We start from the raw sequence: 20,262 nt of genomic DNA, 5'->3' as shown, positions 1-20,262 counted from the left end.
GGGCCTGTGGGCTTCGGCCACACCCTCAGGAGGGGCGGACTGCCTGACCTCCTTAGCCCCAGAACCAGTAGATCCGGCTCCACCCGGCCCCGCCCTTCTGAACCTCGCTAGCGGCTACGCGCTGGAGGGTGTGCGCGCCGATGTGTGCACGCGCGAAGTGTGGAAGCCCGATCCTGCCTGTTTTCTTCTGTCAGACGCGGCCGCCAGGCTCAGGGGCTCGGACCTAGGCCACCTGGACCAGTACCCGGCCAGCCCGGCGTCGTCGGACCCGACCGCCGCGCACGTCACCACCTCCAGCGTCACCTCCCGGCGCTGTAGGATCCGCAGCCCTCCGCTTTTCTGGCGGGGAGGGGCGCGGCGTCGCCACGTGACGTCTTGTCCCCGCCCGGCCCTGATCACATGGGTGGTGCGGCCGCTGCGTCAGTCACTGTCCTGGCTGCGGGAGTCGAGCGGCGTCGCTGCCGCCGCCAGCGGACGGGGCGGGGGATCCCGGTGCCAGGTCCTCGTCAGCCCGCCCCTGCCTCCTCAACCAGCCGTCCCGGTCTGGGCTCGACAGTCATGGAGCGGGGCGGAACCTCCGCCTGTACTGTGTGAGGTGCGTCGCCACCGCCGCCGCCTGCGCTTTTCGAGACCTGCCAAACCCCAACCGCCGCCCGGAGCTCCTCGCCCTTGGCAGTCTGTCGCCGCCCCCCGAGCGGGTTCGAATGCGCGTCCGGTGAAGGTGCAGGCCCGGCGCCGCCTCTGCCGCAGCCGGGAAATGGTTCGGGCCTAGCGGAGCCGGGACTGGAGGTGAGAAGAGCAGACAGACGGACTGAGGGCCGGGCCCGGCCGCGGGGAGGGGCTGGGGGGAGGGGAGGACAGGGTCCATTTGGGGGCTCGGAGAGACCCTCCGGGCTAGGGCTGCTCGATCCGGCTTCCCTCGTCTTCGCGTTCCACCCCCGACCCTCAAAAATATAAATTAATTAAAAAGGCTAACCCAGTCCTAACAAAAATTCCCAGAAATCAATCTTTTCACTGTTTCTCCTTTCCCCTTTCGTCCATTAATCCATTCCTTCCCTCAGAAATTCCATCAACTGATCTGTTACTTTTTAATACCCTTCTCAATTTCAAGTTATTTCTAGTTAAAGAGAAAATAGGCCTAGGTTCTGGCTATCATTACCCAACTAGTTCTCGCTTTCCTTCTCGCGATCCTGCGTACGTCCTCCTCCTCCTCCTCCTCCTCCTCCTCCTCCTCCTCCTCCTCCTCCTCCTCCCCTCCCCCTCCCCCCCGCCCCCCCCCAGGGAAAAAAAAAGGAAAAAAAAATTTCCGCCTTCGACTGGCGAAGGGGGTTGACTAAAAATGGGAATGTGGGGGTGTAATACTTGAATACCCCCCCATAACTTCTGAATCGGTTAGCTAGTTACCCCGATAGCTTGCATTTGGATATTGATGTGTAGGCCTTTCCTCCAGCTGCCTGTGCCCGGGGTTAATCTCGTAATTGACGTCAGTGCTTTGTTCCTTCCACTTTGCTGTTCCTTCCACTCTTGAGGATGGATCATGGGATATAGGAGTTTGAGGAGTATCCTTATTGCCTTTTCTTTCACAAACGGTATCATTTGTAGGAATGATACAAAGGTGCAAATTTGTACAAAGATACAAATCTGAAATGCTTTTGTATGGAGTTCAAACTAAGACGAAGAGTTCGATTTAGGGTTCTCATAGTCACTTGCAATTAAGAATTGTGCGATTTCTTTTCTGCTGGCCTGTTGGAGATTTTAAACTAAGGCCAGTCCCTTTTTCAGTTACCACTGTTTTTCCTTACAGAATCTAGGCTATAGTTCCTTGTGAATAGGATGTTTGTAAATGTGACGTTTAAAATGTCTGTTTTTGAGGGTTCAGATGTTAAAAGCGCAAAGCTTTGTTTCCATATTGATTCTGCAAAGCTTTGTAAAGTGCTCCTTTTATTTAACTGTCCTTTAACTTATCAAAATTGAAATATGAGAACTTTCTTAATTTGCCATTTAATAAAGAGCCTCTGTGGCCTGTGAATCTTGCCTAGAATCATCTTTGGCTTTACGTGCATGAAGAAGTGTTGGCAAGTGGCCATCTGGTTTTTAACAAAGCTGGCTTCTTTAAATTGCTCAGGTTTATTTTACTTATTCATCAATGCCTCCTTCAGTCTCCAAACATTAAAAAAAAATCTTAAGTTATTTTAAATGATCTTTTAGCGTTAACTTACCTGAGGCAATAAAAAAAAATTTTTTTTTTTAACACCAGCATTTTCATTCAGTTTGTGGTGGCTTGCAGGCTGACGGCTTTGGTTTTTGTTAGCTCTACTGGAACAGTAGGCAGATTCTGCTTTAAATAAAATTCTGTGTCAAGTGGAGGCAAGATAGGATGTTTGTGAGTGACCAAACTTTTACTGTTTGATTTTTAAAAAAAGAGCTTAGCTGTGATTATTGGAAAATGGTCTACAGTTTTGAGGTGTAAAGGTGATTCTACAGTGCTTTGAAGCTGTGTAATTAAGCATTCTTAAAGATAGCATATTTTCATTCAGATTCAGTTTCTGCTTGTCAGATGATGTACATTCCCTTCTCTGTGCTCTTGAGATACTGTACCCCCTTTGTGACAGTTGATGCATTCTGCTTTGTATTGTAATTTCTTTATAAATCTGTCATGTCTTTAGAGCAAGAACTATATTTATACCTCTTTGTGTCCTCCCCAGTATTTTATACAATTACTAGGTTGAATTTGAATGTGATATCCAACCCAAGATTTCACAAAAGGGTACTCTTAAAAAAAAAAAAAAAAAAAAGCTGTATGAGCAAGTGATCAGTATTTATTTGTAGGGGAAAAAGTAGCTATCAGCTACAGAAGATGACAGAAGGTGAAGCCTTCTAAAATTATGTATCTTACATTTTTTTAAGAGTTAAGGTAAATGTCATGGTTTTATGTGTACCTGAGAGGAACAAAGAAAACAGGTATTTCTTCTTTTGTGGCCATCTACTGGTTTAGAACGGAGTCCAAAATGTATGAGGCCTTCTCTTCATAGTATTTTTCATAAAAATCAAAGAGGTAGTCTTTTTTTAAATATAAATTTATGTATGTATGTATGTATGTCTGTGTTGGGTCTTCGTTGCTGTGCGCGGGCTTTCTCTAGTTGCTGCTAGCAGTGGCTACCCTTTGTTGCGGTACCAGGCTTCTCATTGCCGTGGCTTCTCTTGTAGCTCTAGGCACGCAGGTTTTAGTAGTTGTGGCACGCGGGCTCAGTAGCTGTGGCTCGCAGGCTCTAGAGCGCAGGCTCAGTAGTTGTGGCGCACGGGCTTAGTTGCTCCACGGCCTGTGGGATCTGCCTGGGCCAGGGCTCGAACCCGTGTCCCCTGCATTGGCAGGCAGATTCTTAACCACTGCACCACCAGGGAAGTCCCCAAAGAGGTAGTCTTAAATATCGAAGGCACACCTGGACAGTGACCCCAAAGTGCAGTGTATATTATAAAAATGGATAACCTAGATTTGATTTTATTTTACTATTTTTTAAATTTATTTTTTATTGAAGGATAGTTGATTTACAGTGTTGTGTTAATTTCTGCTGTATAACAAAGTGACTCAGTTATATACATATATGCATTCTTTTTTATATTCTTTTCCATTATGGTTTATCCCAGGATATTGAATATAGTTCCCTGTGTTGTGCAGTGGGACTTTGTTGTTTATCCGTTCTGTATGTAATAGTTTGCATCTACTAACCCCAAACTCCCAGTCCATCCCCTGCCCCCATGTCTGTTCTCTATGTCTTTTGAGTCTGTTTCTGTTTTGTAGATAGGTTCATTTGTGTCATATTTTAGATTCCATATATAAGTGATATCATACGGTATTTGTCTTTCTCCTTCTGACATACCTTACTTAGAATGATAATCTCTAGTTGCATCCATGTTGCTGCAAATGGCATTATTTTGTTCTTTTTTATGGCTGAGTAGTATTCCATTGTATTTATGTACCACATCTTCTTTATCCATTCATCTGTCAATGGACATTTAGGTTGTTTCCATGTCTTGGCTATTGTGAATAGTGCTGCTATGAACATAGGGGTGCATGTATCTTTTTGAATTATAGTTTTGTCCGGATATATGCCCAAGAGTGGGATTGCTGGATCATATGGTAGATTTTATTTTTTATTTCAGCTCTATTCTACAGATAACTTACTATAAAAACTTTCCTGTATAATGTAAAGGATTTCCAGCTTTTGAACCCCCAGTCTTCATTATGGTTTTCCCATTCCTTTTTTATTTCCTCTGAAAAGTTGGAACAATTATATTGATTTCTGGGAGGGTGTTTGCCAGTCTCAGTTAATTGTGAAATAAGGTGTAGTCAGTGACTAAAAATTGCTTAAAGCTAACCTGACCTGTTACCTTGCTGCTTTTCCCTTTGGTTTAAGGAGAGCACCCCTACTTGCAGTAACTCCCCACACCCAGAGATTGACATGAATAGATTGCTCTGGATAGCCAGTATGGTTTGGCTACCCAGATACTGTCGTGTTCTGTCCTGGGACTGGGCTTCCTTGGTCTGCTTTGGGCCTGAATGGATCTCCCATGATTTTGTCAACTTGCAGCTGCCTAGTGGGTTATGACACTTCACTTTGACTTTTCTTTTTCTTGTTATCACTAGGGTAGGGACAGTTTTATGGAAAGGTGAGTAGAGTCAATACTCTTCATAGATAGGCCTTCCCACCTCTTTCCAATTGCTATCATTTCTTCCATCTGGAATATCACTTTTCCTGTCTTGTTCCCTATCTCTTAACATTTCATTGTCTTTTAAGGCACAGTGCAAATACCATTGCCTTAAGTTTTGCTTGATTCCCTACCCTAATAGTGACTTATCTCCTTTGAATCCCTGTATCGCTTTGTATCTCTCTTAATATTTGTTATGCGGCTAACTATGGGACTACGGCAGGCTGGATGACTTTGAGCACAATCAGTAAAGACTCACTAGTAGAAGAAAGACTGTGTTATACTATTTTATTGTATATCTCTAAGAATTAAAACAATAATCCAATTTAAGATTTTACTAAAAAAATTAACACTAATTCCTTAATATCATCACATATTCTAGTCGGTGTTCAAATTTCCCCGATTACAGTTTTTGTTTTGTTTTAACAGTTTGTCTGAATTAGGATCCAAATAAGGTTCATACATTATGTTGTGTTGATGTGTGTCTCAACCCTTTCTTTCTGTCTTTTTGTTCTTGTTCCTATACAATTGGTTTGTTAAAGAAACCAAACCTTTGCCCTATGAGATTTCTCAGTCTGGATTTTGCTGATTGCATCCCTGTGGTTTCATGTAATATGTTCTTCTGTCCACTGTTTTTCCTGTAAATTGTTAATTACATCTAGAAGCTTGCTCCGATTCAGGTTTGAATTTTTTTTTTTTCAATGGGAAGAATACTTCATAGGTAGAGTTGTGTACTTCCTATGTATTCTTAAACCCTCAGTCTGGCTTCTCATCCTAGCATGCCAGTGAAATTACTCTTATCAGGGCCACCTGTGACTTCTACATTGACAAATTGTATAATCATTACTTACTCCTTTACCTCTTTCTATACTTGACATTGTTAACCATTGTCTCCTTGATACTGTTTTTTTTTTCCTTGACTTTTATTACTTTGTCCCTTTCCTGCCTTTCTTACTACTAGCTGCTTCTTTGCAGACTCTTAATTCTCTGCTAATCATATTGATATTTATGAATTTCCACCTTGACCTTCTCTTTTCACTCTTCCTGGTGATTTCTTCCATTTTTGTTGCTGTAGCTACCATCTTTTAAGTGTTTTAAACTCACCAGAACTCTTCGATCCAACTGAATATCTCTGTTTAGATTGTCCAATAAGTAATTTGTTATAGTTAGGAGAGCGACACATACCTAACTGAAGCAAAAAGAAGAATTTTTTGGAAACATATGGGTATCCCATGAATTCTCAGAAAGGCAATCAAGCCATAGGAGGACAGCTAGAACTCAGGAACAGCTAGATCCAGGGGCTCCATATGTGGTCAGGAGTATCTCTTTATGTCTCACAAGATACTCTTTTTTCTTTTTTTCACACAAGACACTCTTTGTGTGTTCAGTTAGTTCTTTCTTGCTGCAGGTCAGTTTTTAACACTTACTAATATCTTTTGAGTTTTAAATCTTTTAGCTTCTGCCATCAGAGAGACTGACCTGATTCTCAGTCTCAAATCTCAGGAAAGGGACTCAGGTTATATGTCCAGCTCTGGACCACACCTGTGGCTATCGGACTACATCCCAGAGAGAAGAGGAGTAAAGGACACTCTAAAACATAGTTGTCCAGTTCATTCATTCCATGGCTATTTAGCGTACACACACAGAGTCCTACTTTTCTTATATATATTAAATATTTTCTTTAACATAATGTCACTATCTCTATATACCAGCAAACACTCTCATCTCTTCTATGGAAACAACCCAAATTCATATCTACTTCGCACATCCAGAGGTCATTGTTCTCTGAGTCTTGATTCTAAAGGTGATACTCTTTTTTAATCAGGCCTAGATATGCTTTGTCACATGTTTGAAAATTGTGGACTAAATACTGAATTTAACCATCCCCAACATAACTGATACACAGTGGTAGGAAAAAAAAATAGCTAAAACTCTTATGAGGGGAGGGGAGAGGAAGGTATCATTGTTCCGAAACTTAACACCATATCTTGCTGGACAGGTACAGTAGAAGGTAAATGATAGAACCAGCAAATTGCATGGGCCTTCATTTGTTGACTTACTTTCTTGCAAATGAAGTGAGTTCTTTGGCAGCCAAATGAAGATTTTCAATTCTGTCCACCAGAAAGATTTTCCTTTTCTGACACTTAGAGGACATTTGAAAGAATAGGAGAGGGCAGTTCTGTGTTACCTTAGCACAAGGGTTGACACACTACGGTTAGTAGGCCCAATGCTGCCTGCTTTTGTATGGCCTGAGAGCTAAGAATGGTTTTTACATTTTTTTAAATGGTGGGTGGGAAAAAGTCAAAAGAAGAATATTTTGTGGTATGTGAGAATTATAGGAAACTCACAATTCAGTGTCCATGAATAAAGTTTTATTGGAGCACAGACAACATACCCATTTGTTTATTTATTGTACGTAGGTGCTTTTGCTGATACAGTGGCAGAGTTGAGTAGTCCTAACTTTATGGCCTGTGAAGCCTAAAATATTTACTGTGTGGCTTTAAAAAAGTTTGTCAACTTTTGTCTTAGCAGATCAAATGGCCTTTAGTGGATATTTGAGTCTGAGGATTGCCTTAGGGTTGAGCAGTTAGTTACAAGGTCCTGTTTACTGTGGTGGTTGTTAGGGGATTTTTTTGTTTGAGTGTGTGTGTGTGTGTGTGTGTGTGTGTGTGTGTGTATGTGTGTGTATCTATCTATCTATCTGTGTGTATGTATGTATAAATGTGGGTATACATATATGTGGGTATACATGTGTGTATACATACCCATTTACATATACATATAGAGATATAAATAAAACAGGTGGGGTCTGCATATTGGCCTAGCTTTAGTTAAGGATTCAGACTATCTGTCAACTGTACCCTGAAGGTAGGATCACACTATAGGTTACATTGTAACATGGTTGCTCTTAGTACAGCTATGTGAATGGGGGAGATAATTTTGAGAAAAGCTGGGGGTGAGTGAGGTGAGACTAGAAGATGAACAAATAGTCCCTATAAGTGTTGATCATGTTCAAGTTAACTATTCTACTACTTCTCAATCCCCTCGCCCCTAAATTCTGCTATTTTCCTTGCCTTGGAGGATGTACCACTATCATTGTTTTTTACTAGAAACCTTTAAGTTGTCCTTTATTCCTCCATTTTACATCTCACATCTGTCTGGCCCCAAGATTCTACCTCCTTAACATCTTTGAATCCAAGCCCTTTATCTACATTATCAACACTCCTACTATTACTGCCTTAATCCAGGCTTTCATTTCTTACCTGGGTTACTGCAACAGTCTTCTCGTTTGTTTCCTTATAATCTACTTCATCCTGTACCAAAGTGATTTTTTTTTTCCCTCTAAACTGCAAATTCACTTCTCTTAGAACTCCTTAGTAATGTTGTATTTTCTGTAGTATTTTTCTAACTGGGCATTCTTGTACATTAATGAGTTTTATGTATCTTCTAAAGGACTGCTTTATAGCCTGGTAATCCCTTGGGAGTTTGTTGCTGTGTTTAGATTTTGTTTATTATTGTGTTTGTGCCAAGTTATAAAGCATTGTACTGATGATGCTCAGACAGGGAAAGATGGTGAGTTAAATTGGATCATGTCATGGTATACGTTAGTATAGGCAGGCCAAACCCCGGCTTAGTAGTTAGTATCATATTTTGACGGTGAGATGTATCTGGTAGATCCCATCTTGTAATTAATCAACGTGGAACAGTTTGTTTGCAGTGTGAGTGTTTTATTCCAAACTTCAGCAGTGATTATACTAGATACACATTTAATGTAGTTTTCATTAAGGTACTGAACCACAAATGAACAAGAAAGATTGCCAGATTTAACAAGTGGGCCTCTTTAAAACTGACATTTAAGGACTGCTAGCTGGTATGGTAGTATATATAAGGTTGAATTTCCCTAAATTTACAAATAAACACTTGCAGTTATTAAATCTGTTTAGTTTTACATATTTATAAGCATTTTATGCACTACTGTTATTGAAGTCAAATTACAGAAGTGGTTTAAAAATATAGAACTATGAGAATTCCCTGGTGGTCCAGTGGTTAGGACTCTGCGCTCTCACTGACAAGGGCCCGGGTTCAATCACTTGTCAGTGAACTAAGATGCCACAAGACATGCGGCACAGCCAAAAAAAAAAAAAAGTGTGTGTGTGTGTGTATAAAACTAGACCTGAGACTACATATTTCCAGGATTGAATACATCATTGGTCTAGTTTATGTAAAACAACATAATCTGTTACATTAGCATTTTAAAAATTAATTTATTTATTTTTGCTGCACTGCGTGGCATGCAGGATCCTAGTTCCCTGACCAGGGATGGAACCCATGCCCCCTGCAGTGGAAGCATGGTGTCCCAACCACTGGACCGCCAGGGAAGTCCCACATTAGTGTCATTTAAATTCTTGTTTTGTATTTAATTTTTAAAGTTGTTTTAGTGTTACGGTTACATAAGAGCTATATAACATAATGTGTTCATACCTAATTTTATATCCATACCAGATTCTTAATATTATAATTTTAAAAAGGTCATCACTCAAGATCTGGGAGATATTAATTTTCTCTGAAAAGGTATCCTTATGTCTTTCAGATTTCAGAAACAAACCCACAGGTCTAGTCTGATCCCATGTATTTCTCCAGTCTTACCTTTATTTTGTACTCCTCCAACCCTATTTTCCAACTACTCTTGATCTATCTCTATTCCCTGGGTGTATGCTATGTTCTCTCTTCAGGCCTGTTCCACATGGTATTCTTTCTGCTCAGAACTAACTTCCCTCCCTTCCTCTTCTTCCTTCCCTTCCCTCCTCCTATCCTCCTGCCACCTTTCTGTAGTTGGTCTAGCTGCAAGCAAATCTTGGAGATGATGGGTAATTTTTTAATTTTTATATCCTTAGCCTTAGTGCAGTGTGTGACACAACATATGCCCTGGTTAACTACAGTATTAACGTTGTACCGTATATATAATATTGGTCTATACTGAAGAGACAGATTTTAAAATCAGAGTTATAAAGCCTTCAGAATTCCTTCTGAGTTCTGTTTAAATATGTTACAAGTCTGAATTAGAAAATATTTTGACAACAGGTTTATTCTTATCACTTTATAAATTGATTTTTCAAAGTAAATATTCTCTCTGCCATGATAACTCATTTAATATATAAATTTGTATTCCGTGATTAAAGAGCAATAGCCTTAAATGACCTTAACTACCTTTTAAAGCAATATTCTTATTTACATTTTAATAGAACCTTATTAACAAGAAGTTAGGGTAATTAGGATAGGGGCTGATTTAAGTTCACAAGCCTTGAGTATATGCCTTCTTCATTCAGTACATTAGCATTTTCTCTCTAACCTTTTTTGTAATATTCTAAGGCACTAAATATATTTTAGGAAACCCATATACTTTATTATCACTTGTCTTCCACGTATGCAGATGAAGATGAAATTAATCAGAAATAATTCCTTTTTAGTGTAAACTCTAAAGAACCTTTGCTGTGTAATGCTTTTTAACTTTTGTTTAATTTGCTCTATGCATTTTTAAGTAATAAAGTTGCCTTTATTTTGCCTTTTTGACGTGTGTTATTTTCTCTTGGCTTTCTCAGGTACTATAAATGAAAGCAGTCTTACAGTACTCTTTTGAACAGATCATTTCTTTCTGGGTGTTGTTACTGAAACACTCAGTTTTTATACCGTCTCAGTTTGCCAAGTATGATTATGAGATTTTACAGTCTAGCACTTGTATTTGGTGAACATTTGAGAGTGTAGGTTTTAAGTAAAAATAGAAATTGATCATTTCTGTGCAAGTGGTTTTTTTTCTTGTACATATGTTGTTTTTTTCTTTTAGATAAACTCTTTTAAAGAAATTGCTTTAAAAACAACTGAATTCATTTAGTATCAATATTAATGCTTTATTGGGTTGATAATGTATTGAATGCAGGAAATGAGGTAGTAAATGAGATAACCCCTAGTAAATGAGAGAACCTTTACTTTCTAACCAAGTCGTGAAGTTCATTAGTTTACTCATTTAAGTGATTGTCTACTAGGTTATGTTCTAGGTATGCAATGCTGAAAAACAAGCACATTCCCTGATTATTGTCTAGTGGGAGAGGAAATATTAATGAACATCAAAATAAGTATATATTTGTGATTAGATACTCTGAAGGAAACAGGAATTGTCTACATGAATTTTTTTAAGCTGGAAAGAGCACCACAGTTCAAGAAGCCTAAAAACGGCCCTTGGTGGGAGCTGGGAGGGGAGGGCAGTGAGATATAAAATGAATCTGATGAGATAGGCAGGAGTCACATCAGTAGAAAGTCAAATCCTGGCTTTGTAGGCCATGTTAAGTACCTTAAAGGTACTTAACAGGTACTACTAAGGCAAGTGGAAAGCTTACTAAAATTTTTAAAGCAGGAGTTGAGTGAAATGATCTGGTTTGTGTTTTAAAAAGATCACTTAAAAAAAAATCACTTTAGGGCTTCCCTGGTGGTGTAGTGGTTAAGAATCCACCTGCCAATGCAGGGGACATGGGTTCGAGACCTGATCCGGGAAGATCCCACATGCCAGAGTAACTAAGCCCGTGTGCCACAACTACTGAGCCTGCTCTCTAGAGCCTGCGAACCATAACTACTGAAGCCCGTGCGCCTAGAGCCCGTGCTCTGCAACAAGAGAAGCCACCGCAGTGAGAATCCTGCGCATTGTAACGAAGAGTAGCCCCCACTCTCCACAACTAGAGAAAGCCCACGTGCAGCAACGAAGACCCAACGCAGCCAAAAATAAATAAATAAATAAATAAAATTTATTTTTTAAAAAAAAGATCACTTTAGCTGCTGTATGAAACATGGATTAGAGAGAGATGAGGGGAACTAGGAGTCCCAATTAGAAGGCTGTAGCATTTGTCTAAGTCTGAGGTAAAATGATGTCTTGTTTTGAACAGTGGCAGTGGAGAAGGAAGTGAACTGATAAATTCAAAATATATTTTGGAGGCCACGGTTATGGAGTGGATGTGGAGAGAGATTGAAGGAAGGGTTCAGCAAGAGCAGGTGGTTGGTAGGATGAGGATCACTGGAGCAGAAGTTGTTGGCAGTAGGGAAAAGAGATCAAGAAATCAATTTTGGATGTATTAAGATTGATATTCCTCAGTCAAAGGACATGATCAAACAGGCTTGATGTGGAGTATCTTTTGGTATTTGTAGTATAGACATATAGATGGTATTTTAAGCCATGAGAATGTAGGGAAAGAATGTAGACTTAATCAGAGTCTGAATAAAGACTTAATCGGAGTCTGAATAAGACCCACGGCTGAGTGCAGAGGAGCACCAGTTTTTAAGAAGTCTGGTAGATAGAATGGGAGAAGCCAGGGGTGCTAGGAAAATTGGGAGGGCTGGGGTTATAGAAGCCAAAAGTATATTAAGGAGCCATTGAGTGGCTGAATATGTTGAACAGTAGGTCGACTAAAATGATAGTGTCTTGAATTTAGCAACTTGTAAATCAGTGTGATCTTGGCAAAGGAGTGGAGTGTGAGAAGTTGGAAACAATGTTGGAAGGTTGGAAACAGTGTTGGAAGGTTGGAAACAATGTGGAATAGTGATTGGATATATTTTGGAAAGCAGTTTGTGTATATCAGTTAAAATTGAAGATGCTCATTCCCTGCAACCTAGCAATTCCACTTGTAGGTGTCTCTTCCAGGAAAACTCTCACTCACTGGTACAAAGAGAAGTGTATAAAAATGATCATTACAGGGACTTCCCTGGTGGCGTAGTGGTTAAGAATCTGCCTGCCAATTCAGGGGACACGGGTTCGAGCCCTCGTCCGGGAAGATCCCACATGCTGTGGAGCAACTAAGCCCGTGCACCACAACTGCTGAGTCTACCCTCTAGAGCCCACAGGCCACAACTACTGAGCCCATGTGCCACATCTACTGAAGGCCGCATGCCTAGAGCCCATGCTCTGCAACAAGAGAAGCCACCATAATGAGAAGCCCGTGCACTGTAACGAAGAGTAGCCTCTGCTCTCCGCAACTAGAGAAAACCCATGCACAGCAACAAAGACCCAACGCAGCCATAAATAAATTAAATAGTTAAATAAATAAAGTAAATTTATATTTATAAAAAAAGATCATTACAGCATTGTTTGTAATGGCAGAGAAAGGGGAAACTACCTAAATATCCATCATCTGGAGAGTGGATAAGTAAATTGTGTGGATACACAGTAGTGAAAATAAATGAACTACAGCAACATGTATCATGATGGATTAACTTCAACATAATGCTGAGAATTTAAAAGGCTCAGAGTCTTTAAAGTGTACCCTTTTTTTTTTTTTTTTTTTTTTGTGGTATGCCGGCCTCCCTCTGCTGCGGCCTTTCCCATTGCGGAGGACAGGCTCCGGACGCGCAGGCTCAGCGGCCATGGCTCACGGGCCCAGCCGCTCCGCGGCATGTGGGATCCTCCCAGACCGGGGCGCGAACCCAGTTCCCCTGCATCGGCAGGCGGACGCGCAACCGCTGCGCCACTAGGGAAGCCCTAAAGTGTACCCTTTTTAAAGGTTGAAAAATATGCAGAACAATTCAATGTCTTATGTAGGGATACATACATATATAGTAAAAGTATAAAGAAATTTATGAGAATGATTAACACCAAAATCAGAATAGTGACTATCTCTTGTAGGGGAAAGGAGCACAGGAGATGTGATCCAGGAGGGGTACACAGTAGCCGTCCACTATATTGGCAATGCTATATTTCCCAAGGCAGTTCATGGGTAACACAAGTGTTTACTATATTGCTCCTTACACCTTTTTGGGTCACTTTTTATCAAACAAATGTGCAGAGAAAGTGGGGAATCACCAAGAGTCCTTTTGGCTGTGAAGGAGAATAGAGGAGAGATAGAGTGATAGCTGGAGAGATCTATGGGATCAGGGAGGACTTGTTTTTTTTAAATAGAAGAATATGTTTGAATGATGATGGAAGGGATTCATTAAAGAGAGAAAAGTTGAAGTTGCTGGCGAGAAGGCAGTAACTGGTAAAGGTCTAGGAGAAGATAGCAAAATGGGCATAAATGTTCTATGGCAGAGAGATGCTTTTTCTTTTTTAGCCAGAGGAAAGAAGATAATGGACGCAATGTTAATAGTTTGAAAGTTGATAGTTGATTTCTCTCTGGTCTTTAATCTTTGTAATCTTTGTTCAGTAAGGTAAGGTCATTTGTGGAATGGAAGCTAGGAGGAAGAGTCATAGAACTCCATGAAAATACTTGTGAGGAATAGGAAAGAGCATTCATTAGAGAAGGATAGTAAATTTCTGGGAAACTTTGAGGGCCTAGTTGAAAGTGATTCATGAAACATGATTATGAGAAATTAGATAATGTATAAAGATACGATGAAGAAAGCAAAAATGGTATGGAATTATCTTTGCTTTCATGTTTTTATTACCTTTTTTTTTTTCTTGGTCACGCAGCACAGCATGTGGGATCTTAGTTCCCCAACTGGGATCAAACAACCCCCCCCCCCCCACTGGAAGCAAAGATCCCTAACCACTGGACTGCCAGGGAAGTCCCTTTACTATGTTATTTTAAACCTGAAGGCTATAGATATCTCATGAGTAACTTTGGGTGAAAGGTCCTTTTATGCGAAATACCATTTTGGGACCTGATGTTTTGTTATTGTTGGCTTTGATCTCCAGGTGTACAACCTCTTTTTGCCTACCTTGTAGGAACTGACCTCTTCAGACTCTCATGGGTAGAGAAATCCTGCCAAATGAGGCCAAGAGGGATTTCTCTACCTATAAGGCTTTTTGCTTTATATAGTGTATTTTAAAGTTACAGTTTAATAGCAGTTGTAATAAGCTGGATTCTAAAATAATTGAAATCTTAGCTTAAGTCTCATTTTGACTTTTGGAGTGTAAATCATTTAATAATCTGGTAGCTGAATGGCTTCATTTTTCAGTAGGATAGTTCTAAGATACTAATTGAAAAAAAACCATTCAGCACAGCATGTGGGATCTTAGTTCCCCAACTGGGATCAAAAAACCCCCCCCCCCCGCACTGGAAGCACAGATCCCTAACCACTGGACTGCCAGGGAAGTCCCTTTACTATGTTATTTTAAACCTGAAGGCTATAGATATCTCATGAGTAACTTTGGGTGAAAGGTCCTTTTATGCGAAATACCATTTTGGGACCTGATGTTTTGTTATTGTTGGCTTTGATCTCCAGGTGTACAACCTCTTTTTGCCTACCTTGTAGGAACTGACCTCTTCAGACTCTCATGGGTAGAGAAATCCTGCCAAATGAGGCCAAGAGGGATTTCTCTACCTATAAGGCTTTTTGCTTTATATAGTGTATTTTAAAGTTACAGTTTAATAGCAGTTGTAATAAGCTGGATTCTAAAATAATTGAAATCTTAGCTTAAGTCTCATTTTGACTTTTGGAGTGTAAATCATTTAATAATCTGGTAGCTGAATGGCTTCATTTTTCAGTAGGATAGTTCTAAGATACTAATTGAAAAAAAACCATTGTAACAGGTTCTGAACACTTGAAAGGGGCAAGTTAAAGGTCACATTTTACTCTTTAAACTATTATTGAAGTTTTAAATTTTAAAAGGTTATAAAACTAATACTTGTTTTTATTAAAAGGATTATAGGAGATGAATTTCTGGTTCATTGGGAATGCATATTTTTTTTTAACTGTGAGTACTGTAATTTTTTTATTGTAATATATGCATAATAATTTATCATTTCATTCATTTTAAATGTACAATTCAGTGGCATTATTTACATTCACAGTGTTGTGCAACCATCACCATTGTCCATTTCCAGAACTTTTTCATCATCCTAAACAGAAGTTCCATACCCATTAAACGATAATTCCCTATTCCCTCTTATGCCCAGCCCCTTGCAACCACCATTCTACTTTCTATCTCTGTCAGTTTGCCTTTTCTGCATACCTCATGTAAGTGACTGCTTCATCCATGGTAGCATGTGTCAGAATTTCATTCCTTTTTAAGGCTGAATTATATTTCTTTTATGTGTATACCACATTTTGTTTGTCCATTCATCTGTTGGTGAACACTTGGGTTGCTTCCACCTCTTGACTGTTGTGGATAATGGTGCTATGAACATGGTGTGTACAACTACCTGTTTGAGTTCCTGTTTTCATTGGCCATATATACATAAGAGTATAATAGCTGGATTATATGGTACTTCTATGTTATACTCTTAGAGTGACCATCAAACTGTTTTCCACAGCAGCTGCACCATTTTACATTTTTACCAGCACTGCACAAGGGTTCTAATTTCTCCATATTCTTTCCAACACTTGTTTTTTGTTTGTGTTTTTAGACTTTAATTTGTTGATAATAGCCATCCTGATGGGTGTGATGTTGTATCTCTTAGTTTTGATTTGCATTTCCCTAATGACTAATGATGTTGAGCATCTTTTTATGTGTTTATTGGCCATTTGTATATCTTCCTTGGAGAAAAACTTATTCAAATCCTTTTCCCATTTTTTGACTGAGTTGTTTGTCTTGGCATTCTGTAGAAAATGTGTTACAAATGTGAGGTATAGGGACTTCCCTGGTGGTCCGGTGGTTAAGACTCTGCTTCCACTGCAGGGGGCGTGGGTTCAACCCCTGGTCAGGGAACTACAATGCCGCTTGAGGCGTGATGCGGCCAGGAAAAAAAAAAAAAAGTGAGGTATATTTCCAGACTCCCAGTTCTCTTTTCTTGATCTATAGGTTTGTAGTAAATTTTGAAATTGGGAAGTGTGTGTCTTCCAGCTTTGTTCTTTTGCAAGGTTGTTTTGACTGTTCTGGATCCTTTGAATTTCCATGTGAATTTTAGTATCAACTTGTCAATTTCTGTGAAGAAGTCAGCTGGGATATTGATAGGGATTCTGTAGAAACTGTAGATCAATTAAGGAAGTATTTTCATCTTAATAAATTTTCCATTCCATGAATACGATTGTTTCCATTTATTTAGGTCTTTAATTTCTTTCAGTAATGTTTTGTAGTTTTCAGAGTGTAAGTTTTGCTGTTCTTCTGTTAAATTTTTTTCTAAGTATTTTATTCCTTTTGTTGATATTGTAAATGGAATTGTTTTCTTAATTTCATTTTTGGTTTGTTTATTGCTACTGTACAGAAATACAATCCTTTTTTGTGTGTGTGTATCGATCTTGTATCCTGCAACCTTGTTGAACTCGTTTATTAGCTCTAACAGATTTTCAGTGGATTCTTCGTGGTTTTCTGTGTACAACATCATCATTTTACTTTTCCTTTCCAGCTCAGATATCTTTTATTTCTATTTCTTGCCTAATTGACTGACTAGAACCTCCATACAGAATTGAATAGAAGTGGTGAAAGGACATCCTTGTCTTGTTGTTGATCTTAGGGGAAAAGTATTCAGTCTCTCACCATTAAATATGATAGCCATGTTTTCCTTGTAGATGCACTTTATTAGCTTGAGGAAATTCCCTTCTCTTTTATTCATAGTTTGTTGAGTGTTTTTGTCAAGAAGGGATGTCGCAACTCGTCAGATGCATTTTCTCCGTCCCTTGAGATGGTCATTTGGTTTTTGTCCTATATTCTATTGTTATGGTGTATTACTTTAATTGATTTTTGGATGTTAAGCCAATCCTGCATTCCTCACTTAGTCATGGTGTATAATCCTTTGTAATATTGCTGGATTTGGTTTGTTAATATTTTGTTGAGGATTTTTATGTATATATAATAAGCTTTTTATTGATCTGTAGGTTTTTTCTTGTAATGTCTTTGTCTGGTTTTCATATCAGGGTACTATTGCCCTTACAAAATGAATTGGAAGGAGTTTCCTCCTTTCCATTGTTGGGAAGAGTTTGTGAAGGATTAGTGTTAATTCTTTAAATGTTCGTTAGAATTCAGCAATGAAGCCATGCAGTTCTGAGCTTTTATTTACAGGCAGGTTTTGGACTACTAATTCAGTCTCTTCACTTGTTATGGGTCTATTCAGGCTTCCTGTTACTTCTTTTTTTTTTTCCCTAAATAAATTTATTATTTATTTATTTATTTATGGCTGGATTGGGTCTTTGTTGCTGCACTTGGGCTCTGTCTAGTTCCGGTGAGCAGGGGCTGCTCTTAATTGCAGTGTGCAGGCTTCTCACTGTGGTGGCTTCTATTGTTGCGAAGCATAGGCTCTAGGCGCGCAGGCTTTGGTAGTTGTGGCACATGGGCTTAGTTGCTCCACGGAGTGTGGGATCTTCCCAGACCAGGGTTTGAACTCGTGTCCCCTGCATTGGCAGGCGGATTCTTAACCACTGCGTCACCAGGGAAGTCCCCCTGTTACTTCTTGAATTATGTAATTTGGTGTCTTTTTAGGAATTCTATCTAGGTTATCTACTTTGCATACAGTTTTTCATCATATTCCCTTATAATCCTTTTTATTTCTGTAAGGTTGGTAATATTGTCCCCTCTTCATTCCTGCTTTTAGTAATTTGAGTTCTCTCTCTCTTTTTATTTTGGTCATTGTAACTAAAGGTTTTTCATTTTTCTTAATCTTTTCAAAGAACCAATTTTTGGTTTTGCTAGTTTTCTGTATTATTTTTCTATTCTCCTTTATTTCTACTCTAATATTCATTTATTTCCTCCCTTCTGCTCGCATTTGGTTTAGTTGACTTTTAATTTTTTTACTTTCTTAAGACTGATTTGAGATCTTTCTCCTTGCTTAATAACTGTGTTTGTAATTATACATTTCCCTTTAAGCACAGCTTTAGCTGCATCTCATAAGTTTTGGTATGGGATTTTGTTTTTATTATCTTAAAGGGTTTCCTTCCTCTTGTGATTCCTTCTTTGACCAACTGGTTATTTAGGAGTGTATTGTTTAACTTCTATATATTTGTGAATTTCTCAAGTTTCCTTCTGCTCTTGATTTCTAATTTCATCCCATTGTGATCCAAAAACATACTTGGTGTGATTTCAGTCCTTTTAAGTTTATTTAGACTTGTTTTATGGCCTTACATACAATCTATCCTGGAGAATGTTCCGTGTGCACTTGACAAGAATGTGTATTCTGCTTTTGTTGAGTGTTCTATATCTGTTAGATCTAGTTGAATTATTACAGTGTTGTTCAATTTAGTGTATCAAAACCTGAGAGACTGTAATATTTGTTCTACTCATATCCTTTATCTCTTGAATAACATCAGATTGTTTTAATGATACTAGACCTCAGTCGTTTCTGATAGGGAAACAGGCAGTTTCAGCAGAAGGTTGGGAGCCTGAATTATTTAAAGGAATGCATTGGCCTGAAGCCCATTAATAAGTCATGAAGATAAAGGAAAAGTTGACAAAGATAAGGTTTCTTTATTCGCTTTTCAAAAACAGCTTTATTGAGGAATAATTTTCGTTCCATAAAATTCACTTGTTTTTAAGTGTACAATTCAGTGATTTTTAATCAGTTTATGAGTGTGCCACTATCACCACAATGTAATTGCAGAACATTTTCATCACCCTAAAAAGATCTGTGTGTCCATTTACAGTCACTCTTCATTCTTTGTTTTACCCTTTACTCTTTTTATGGTGGTGGGGATGGGTGCACCACATGGCTTGTGGGATCTTTGTTCCCTGACCAAGGATTGAACCTGGGGCCCCAGGAGTGAGAGTGCCAAGTCCTAACCACTGGACCGCCCCTTTATTCATTTTATTTTATTTTATTTTTTTTCATTCATTTCATTTCATTTATTTGTTCTGTGGCATGTGGATCTTCCTGGACCAGGGATCGAACCTGTGTCCCCTGCATTGGCAGGCGGATTCTTAACCACTGTGCCACCAGGGAAGTCCTCCCTTTATTCTTGATAGTGTTAAATACTCAAGTACATTCAAATAGTTCTCTCATCTAATCTTTACCATCAGATTAGTATGGACATTTTATAAAAGACAAAACTGGGGTTTAGGGAGATTATTTGCCTAAATCATATGTCTAGTATGTTATATAATCACAACTAAACATCAGGTATCCCTAATTGTCCCATTTATAAAATTATGGTGCCTCAGCTGTTTACAGCTCAATTGAAGTTTGGAAGTTACGTTACTTTGTTAAGGTAGTTAAGAAGTTAATAAAGAGGTAATTGCCTGTATTGGTTTTTGGTTACTAGATGTTTTATGTTTGAGAGTTTTTATTAGCAAGGATACCACTCTACATCAAGATTATTCAATAGTCTTTGCTTATAACTAAACCACCTGAATCACTACGATTTGAAGAACTGTGTATTAGGAAATATAAAGGGTCATCTTGCGAATTAATACCTTAGCCTCTTTGATATTGATTATGGAGAAATAAGGGAAGACATCCCTTTTTCCCCCAAATATTCTTCCAGTAGATAGTTACTGCACATGTACCATATGCTCTGAGTTATTTTTGATGCTCTTCTGAGATTGCTATTCTCTTTTTTTCTTTTCTTTTTTGGCTTCACCGCACAGCTTGCAGGGTCTTCCCGGATCAGGGATTGAACCTGGGCCCCGGCAGTGAAAGTGCCGAGTGCTAACCACTGGACTGCCAGGGAATTCCCTGAGATTGGTTTTTTTTTTTTTTTTTTTTTTTTTTG

At 39.1% G+C, this 20,262-nt stretch overlaps 1 protein-coding gene across 5 annotated transcripts in view; it reads left to right on the top strand.

The window, feature by feature from the left end:
• Positions 1 to 248: 248 nt before the first annotated feature.
• The window catches only part of AFF4 (ALF transcription elongation factor 4), a 96,033-nt gene continuing 76,019 nt past the window's right edge, over positions 249 to 20,262 (top strand). For 2 of the 5 annotated variants that reach the window (XM_007106280.4, XM_007106279.4), the window contains exon 1: positions 249 to 789. The gene's annotated coding sequence lies outside the window, so the exon portion shown is untranslated. The remainder of the gene's footprint in view (positions 790 to 20,262) is intronic. The other 3 variants (XM_007106278.4, XM_007106277.4, XM_028493234.2) reach the window with 2 other exon arrangements.

The sequence above is a fragment of the Physeter macrocephalus genome, chromosome 8, assembly GCF_002837175.3.
Source record: "Physeter macrocephalus isolate SW-GA chromosome 8, ASM283717v5, whole genome shotgun sequence".
Taxonomy (NCBI): Eukaryota; Metazoa; Chordata; class Mammalia; order Artiodactyla; family Physeteridae; genus Physeter; species Physeter macrocephalus.
This window is presented reverse-complemented; position numbering and strand designations above follow the sequence as displayed.